The 8320-nt window shown below is 48.3% G+C and overlaps 1 pseudogene; it reads left to right on the top strand.

Moving 5' to 3' along the window:
• Window positions 1-4814: 4814 nt before the first annotated feature.
• Window positions 4815-4938, top strand: LOC115029632 (annotated as a pseudogene).
• Window positions 4939-8320: the final 3382 nt, after the last annotated feature.

Raw genomic sequence — 8320 nt, 5'->3', positions numbered from 1 at the left:
TAGCTCCTCCATTGGGGGCCCTGTGATCCATCCAATAGCTGACTGTGAGCATCCACTTCTGTGTTTGCTAGGCCCCGGCATAGTCTCACATGAGACAGCTATATCTGGGTCCTTTCAGCAAAATCTTGCTAGTGTATGCAGTGGTGTCAGCGTTCATCTTAGTTTTTGATGAATTTCTCAATTGTAAACATTCATGTACAGGAATTTGGGAGTCGCCAGATGATAGGGGAGAAATTGGGAGTCCCCTTTTAGGTTCTTAGTTTCATTACAAAAAAAAATCCCAGGGCAGGCCAGCCGTTGCAGCAGCCTCCCGGAAGGAGACTAAGAGGAGGAGACGACATGTGCTATTTGAGCTGCATCAGGTCTGACGGGCAGTTGACAGGCAGCATTTGGTGAGGAGGCCAGGAAAGGGAAGAGGTCCAAAGGGTCAGTAAAAGCGCTAGGTTCTGGCCAGCTTCTCACAGACGCAGGAAAAGGGAAGGCTGGGCCTTTTCACCTCAAGCCTCAGAAAGGCAGGCCGGCTCAGCCAGACCTTACTGTGGGCATGGGTGTCTGGAAAGGAAAAATACAATATCTCATTAGAAGAACATTGATTTTACCTCTCATTAGCATGGCTTATGGTGAGCCCATCTAGGTGTTCCCTTGGTCAGGTGATGGGCATGGCTCAGTTAGGCATCACCAGGCCAGAGATGCTGCTCTACTCCTCAGAAGGACAGCAACACACCCTACCCTTACATACTCTGGGTCTTAGCCAGTTAGTAGTTGTTTATGTCTAGGGACCTGGGAGAATCATACCTTGAGTAAAATACTCTTTAAGGTACCATTGAATCAGTAACCAACGCTACTGCCCAGACTTGTTCCTCCGGCCCCGCTCAGCCAACCCCAGTTCCACTCCTAACCTCAGGGGCACCCAGGACTGTTTTGTTTTGTTTTTTTCTCCACAGATTAATCTCTTGGGTTTTATGAAAGCTGAATGAGAAAGTCTATACCCAAGATGGTACAAAATTGGGGTGATGATGTAGCTATGTGGCAGAGTGCTTGAATAACATGTTTGAGTTTGAAGTTCCATCCCTAGAGCTGAAAAACAAGGGAGATGAGTCTTGTTTCTCTCAGCATAATATCGTTGGGCTTTATCTATGTTGTGCATGCAGCATTTCTTTATTATTCATCCATTCATTTAGGTGCTATGCATGCATCTTAGGGTTTCATTGCTGTGAAGAGATACCATGACTATAGCAGCTCTCATAATGGACAACATTTCATTGGAGCTGACTTATAATTTCAGAGGTTCAGTGCATTTTCATTATGGCAGGAAGCATGGCAGCATCCAGGCAGACTTGGTGCTGGAGGAGCTGAGAGTTCTACATCTTGATCTGAAGACAGCCAGGAGGAGACTGTCATACTGGGCAGAGCTTGAGCTTATTTTATATATGAGACCTCAAAGCCTGCCCTATAGTGACACACTTCTTCCATCAAAGCCACAACTATTTAACAAGGCCATATCTCCTAATAGTGCCACTTTCTATGGACCAAGCATGAAGACACATGAACCTATTGGGCCAAACCTATTCAAACCACTACAGCATATAACCCAGGGCCCTGTGACGTTGGGCAGGCACCTCACTGAGCTACCGTAGCCTGTTGTTTCTTTTTGAGCATGTCTATTCTAACAGTTTGTTCATGACCCATAAACATGTACATTATTTCCAGTTGCAGACTTTTGTAAATAAAATTTTTATAAATATTTTTGCTTAAGTCATTGATTTTTTTCTTTTCAAAGAGCAAAATTTGTAACTGGGGGAATAAGTAGCAAGGGTCAGGCATGGCCCAAGAAGGGCTCAGGTTAGGTGTGCATGTCTTCTAAGAAGCTGTCAGATCTTTGTCCAATGTGGCTGTGTCATTTGTTTGTTTGTTGCATGTGTGCATGTGTCGATGCATTTGCCTGAGTGGGCATGTATGTGTTCAGTGCAAGTACATGCAGGTAAAAGGGAGGCCAGAGATCAGTGTCCTGTGGTTCCCTCAACTGCTCTCTGACTCATTCGCTGAGGCAGGGTGTCTTGTTGAACCCAGAATTCACCAGTTTGGTTAGTCTGTTTGGCCAGCTTGCCCCAGCTTCCTTCCCCAGCTCTTGGGTTCTGGTATTACAGGCTAGCCACCACATACATGCCAGCCAGCATTTGTGTGGGTGCTAGAGATATAAACTCACATTCTTGTAGCTTCTATGGCAAGTGTGTTGTCTCCTGAGCCATCTCCCCAGTGTATTTATGTCATTACAAAAAACCTGGGAAGTCCCAGGACTTCCTTTCTTTGCCAACATTTCCTGGAATTGGTCTTTGACTTAGCCTCTGGGTAGGTGTGCACTGCATGCAATGACCATGTCAGCCTTTTCTCAGATGCCTAATGTGATGTACATACTGACAGTATCTTTCCTTCATCAGATATTCTGCAGTTGTTTCATCCCAATGTATGGCTTGCAGCTCCCCCTTTTTAAAAAAAAATTGTGTGTGTGCTCCTCTTTGCAAACTTACATGTTGACTTCAAGTCAGAGGTTGACTTTAAGAATCTTCCTCTATCATCTTACTTGAAACAGGGTTTGTCACTGAGCTTAGAGCTCATGATTTGGGTTAAGCTGACTGACCAGTGATCCCCAGGGATTTGCCCTGCCAGCACTGGGATTACAGACAGATGTGCCACCATACCTGCCTCTGGTCCTCACTCTTGTGCACCGAGTACTGAACCCACTGGGCCATTACCTTGGTCTTATTTTAATTTTGATGGATAGATTCTTACCCTGTACCCTAAGACACTCTAAAGTGGTAAAACTGCCGTTTAGTATTTTCTTCTGGAGACGTGGGCGCAGTCATGTCTCAGTGTACCATTCGCCTTGGGGTAACTGTAGTGTCTGCTGAGGCTGGATCTTGCTCCCTTCCTCCATAGAGATGTCTTGTCCTTGTAGCACCATCAGTAGAGGCTTTGGTACTTTAGTGGGGGAATCAATGTGGGTGCTGGGTGTGCATTTCAGAAGCTGCTGTTCATATTGCTAAGTGGCCGAGTCTGGGTGCCCTGCGCGTGCCCTTCTCACCTGCAGTGTCTTTGCACTAACCTTGATCTTGGGAGGGATCAGGCTGTAACACTTGGCTACACAGAGGCCAGGCTGAGCCATCTGTCCCAACCTGGGAATCACTGTGAATGACTTGGGTTTTCAATCTCATGACAGATTCCATGGAGGGCTGGAGAGGTGGCTCAGAGGTTAAGAGCACTGCCTATCCTTCCAGAGGACCCAGATTTGTTTAATTTCCAGCATCCAAATGGCAGCTCACACTGTCTTTAATTCCAGGGGATCTGATGCCCTCTTCTGGCCTCTATGGGCAGTGTATGAACATGGTGTGCAAACATGCATGCAAGCAAAACACCAGTAAACGCAAAATGCAAAGGAATACTTTTTAATGTCATTACTCCAGTCATTTTTTTTTTGCAGTGATGCAGAGTGCCCTGGTGTGTCATAATTTTGTTGGGAATAGGGAATAAAATAGCAGATAGCTGTTTCCTGTTCCTGCTAGCTGGGAGTCACTTCCCCTCCAAGTTGTCTGGTGTTTGCTAGCGTGGGCTCAGCTTTCCATCAGCTGCTTGGCTGTGTCTGTCAAGCTAGAAACATGAACTTGAGAAGCACTTGATGCTGGCTCTCTGGTGAGTGCTGTGCTTTCAGCTACACAGGGTTTTGTTTTTGTTGAATGGACATGTTTGCCATGTGTGGTGCTGAGACAGCTGCACAGTGAGACTGCCTCACACAAATGAGTAACTGGACAGAAGAATGAATGAATGAATGAATGAATGGCAGCTCTGACCACCTGAGTTTGATCCCTGAAACTCATATAAAAGTGTGGAAGTGAGACCTAGCTCCACAAAGTTGCCCTCTGACCTTCACATGTGCACCTTGGCATGAGCACACTCACACACACACACACACACATACACACACACTAAATAATAGTAATAACAATAAATTTAAAGGTTTTCAAAAGGATATTTTATTTAGGATAATTCTTGTCAAAAAAGAAAGGAACAACAAGAAAGAGTACTTTGTTAATGGTGGGGGGCTTTTAAGCTGTGTTTGATAAAATCAGAGGCTACTGGGCTGGGCGATGGCGCAGTGGGGACCTAAGTTTGAATCCCCATTCCCACCTGCAGCTGGATATAGTATCAACCCCAAACAGCCACAGTATGCTGAGAGGCAAAGACTGGAGAATCCCTGGAAGCTCATGCCATCTAACCTAGCATACATGGGAGTTAACATTCAGAGACTGTGACTCCAACAAGGTAGAAAGCAAGAACTAACACCAAGATTGTCCGTCCCCACCCCCACCCCACCCCACCCCACATACACATGTGTGCCTGTGCAAGAGTGGGGGGTCTTCATGTTGATTTTTTTTATTATTATTTTGGTTTTTCGAGACAGGGTTTCTCTGTAGAGCCCTGACTGTCCTGGAACTCATTTTGTAGACCAGGCTGGCCTCGAACTCAGAAATCCGCCTGCCTCTGCCTCCCAAGTGCTGGGGTTAAAGGTGTGCGCCACCACGCCCGGCTCATGTTGATTTTTAAATGAGAACCAAGGGAACCCTAGATCAAGCTCAGCCACAGCCACACAAGCCAGCCTGGGTATGTAAGTAAAGGCTTGCTCAGTGCCCATGCACAGGAAGCCCAGGGTGACCAGTGTGCACTTATGCATGTTATGTAGGCACCGTAGCCATTCGTCCTGGGCTTCTTCAGGTCCTGGCATTGAGCCTTTTTTGCTGCTGCTAAGAGGTGACATAGTACCTGCCCTTAGAGGCATTGCAGGTGTGGCTGCTGTGTCACATGTGTGTCAGTAGGGGGCAGAGAGGCTGTGCCTAAGCTCAGTGTTCTGACCTGTGAACATCTGAATGACTGGTAGCCTACACACCCTGAGCAAGCCTGAGACCACAGAAACAAGCCAGGGACTAAAAGAATCTCACCTGGGACCACAGGCCCTGGGTGGGAGTGAGATAGATGACCCTTTCATGGGTCACTTGGGTGGGCCTGGTGAGGAATGTGCCCCTCGACAACCACTAGACTTGCTAAGCAGGCCTGAGGGCACACACCATGCCCAAGATGAACCCCTGCCTGGCACCATAATGCATGAGTGGGGCACAGCACTCTCGAAACCACTCCTGAGATGACCCCAGACACTCAGAAATCCTGGGCACCATTAAGAGGAGCAAGTAAGTGGCAAGAAGTGGAAGAGAAAGAGAAACAGAAGGATGTGGGCACATGAAGAAAGGCAGACCTGGAGATCGGGGGTAGTGAAGAGCAGCCTGATGTGAGTAGCTGGTGATGCCACCTGGAACCGTGGGGTCCTGGCCCATGCAGCCACTGGGGACCATGCCTGGATCTGTGGCCCTGCAGCAGCAGGGATCTGTTACCACCAAAGGCCAGGCGGACATCCCTGATCTGGGCTGCAACCCAACATGTCGATGTCTGAGGTCTGTGCAGAACTGGCCCCACCCCTCATGTGGGCATCATGGGAGAGTTAGCCCTACTCCTAGCCAGCTGCAGTGCTCAGGAGAGCAAGCCCTACATACTGCCAGAGTTTCCAGTGCGCTTGCCCCAAGGATAAGAGCCTGGGAGAGCTGGCCCTACCACTCATCTCTCTTGCAGGGATGTAGGTGAGGGAGATCTACCTTACCCCCTCCTGACTCATACCAGCACTGGAGTCCTGGCCCTGGGGTCATGAGAACAGGTCCTGCACCTCTCCTGTGCAGCAGAGTAGAGCTGACCCTGGTGGTTGGGGTGTGAACAAGGCAGCCCCTGAGGATGTGACCATGGGAGAGCTAGCCCAGCCACTTGTCTGCTATGCAGTGACATGGGTGAAGGAGAGATGCCCACCCCTTTATCCCCTGTCACCTATGGCAGACAAGAGGGCTGTCCCTGCACCTCCCCTGGTCAGCACAGTAGAGTTGGCCCTTATGGCAGGGGCACAGGTGAATCAGCCTGAGGGTGTGAGCATAAGAAAGCTGACCCCATAACTTGTCTGCTCAGAAGCAGTGTGGGCAAGGGAGAGATGCCCTGCTCCACCTCGTCCCTTGCCACCTACAAGAAGAGCTGGTTCCACCCCTCACCTGCTCCAGCACTCAGGAAAAGCAGCCCTTGCACCTTACCTGGGCAGCATAGTAGAGCTGGCCTTGGATGTGGAGTGAGCAGGCCTGAGGGCAGGAGCACAGGAGAAGCAGCCCTGCCTCTTGTCTGCTGGCTGGTGGTGCAAAGGGGAGACACCCTCCTCCTCTCCCTTATCCATTGCCAGCTCTCCCATGAGAGTGTAGTGTGAAACCAGAGACCTCGTACCAGACCAACAAGTCATTGACATAAACAAGAAGTGTGGACAAAGGGCTATACTGTGGGACACACTGTGCACACTACAGCTCTCCCCAGGGTCATGAGAGTGACCCTGTCCCTCACTAGCTGTGACACTCAGGAGAGTGGGCCCTGCACCTTGCCTGGGCCACAGAGTACAGCTAGCCCTGGTTTGGGGGCTGCTGGTGAGCCAGCCCGAAGAATGTGAGAGTGGGAGAACTGGTCAGCTGACCAGCTCAGACACCTCTCAGGTCCAAATCCAGGGCTTTGAATTGGCCCATCCCAACATCTACCCCACCAGTGAACTGCCGGAGTGCATGAAGGGGCAGGTTCTACAGATCCAAAACTACAGGATCTCCATGACATGGGGAACTGCAGGATTTCTGAGCGGAGTCCCTGTGAGGTTCCAGTATCAAGAGACTACCAGAAGCCAGAGGCCTCGTACCAGACCAACAAGTCATTGCAACAAAGGGCTATACTGTGGGACACACTGGGACACACAATAGCTTTCACAAGATTTCCCCCTGTGTTGTAAAAGAGGTTGTAAGGGTGAAGGATGGGTATGAGGGAAAGGAGAGATGAGTGGGATTGGGGTGCGTGATGTGAAACTCACAAAGAACCAATACAAAGTTTTAAAAAAAGAAAGAGGTGATGCAATCTGTTCTACAACTGTTTCTTAACTGAAATTAGGGCGCCATTGTCATTGCTAGGGTTCAGGAAGGCTGAAATGCTGGTCACAACCAGGGAGAGAGAGGGGAGTGCAGGCAGAGAGACATCTGTCTCACTGGCTGCCCAGGTTCTGTGGGACCACAGTCTGGGATGCAGGCAGGTCTGGAGCAGTTTGCACTCTTCAGCTGTAGAAGTTAAGTGTGCTTGGCTCTGCCAGCCCCAGGCTCTCAGAAATGAGACTCAGAGTCAGTAGGCATTTACAAACACCTTGACCACATAGCTAGGCTCTCTCTTATTAGATCACAACTTAAATCATCCCACGTCTTCTAGGCTACATCCTGCCACATGGCTGGTTACCTGTGTTCAGGTACCATGCGCCCCTCTCCTTGCATCTTCCTGAGTGAATCTCGGGCGACTGGCTCTATTCCAGAATTCTTTGTGCCTCCCGGATGTTCCACCTTCTTTTGATTCTACTCTTTCCTATAGGCCATAGTTTTTTAATTGACAGGTGATGTATCCATACATCATCACAAGATATTCTCTCTACATTCACTTGATTGGAAATCTGCTAGGATGGACATAGACGAGGGACAGAAGGTAAAGTTAAGGAGTTTATGAGGGAAACTTTTACCTTGGGTGTACATTTGAAACTTCCAGGCCTATGGTCCTGGTAGTTGGGGGTATGGAAGTAGTCCCAAAACAAGGAGAGACAGACAGACATAGACAGACAGACAGAGACAGAGAGAGAGGGGAAAGAGAGACACAGAGAGAGACCCCACCCTCAGGAATAGGTAGTAGGCAGGGGTACCTAGGCCATGGATTGACAGGCATACTTATCTGCAGTCCACTGGACAGGTGGACCCAAGTAGTGACTCCCTTAAGCTTACATGAATTTTTTAAGTTTACAAAATAGATAAAAAGTTTTAGATATGTTAGCATTACCACTGATCATAATCTGTACTGAAAATCCTCATTGTAAAAGAAGCAGCTAACAGGTATCTATAAACAGCTGAAGTAGATTCATGCCTTCAAGTCAGAGCAAACACTTGCTTTGGGTTAAACCACGAGCATGCTTTCCTCTATCCAGAGGACTGGAGAGAGAGAGAGAGAGAGAGAGAGAGAGAGAGGATTGATTGTTAGGCAGGATGGAAATATTTGCAGTACAGTAAGAAGCACTTGTAACTATCTACTTAGAAGATGACCAAAGAAGACTTACAACTGAACTTGTGGCTGATGACAGTCGTCATTTCTTTTTTTTTTTTTTTTTTTTTTTTTTTTTTTTTTG

Source organism: Mus caroli, chromosome 16 (genome assembly GCF_900094665.2).
Source record: "Mus caroli chromosome 16, CAROLI_EIJ_v1.1, whole genome shotgun sequence".
Classification (NCBI taxonomy): domain Eukaryota; kingdom Metazoa; phylum Chordata; class Mammalia; order Rodentia; family Muridae; genus Mus; species Mus caroli.
Note: the sequence above shows the minus strand (reverse complement) of the source record. Positions and strands in the feature narration are given on the sequence as shown.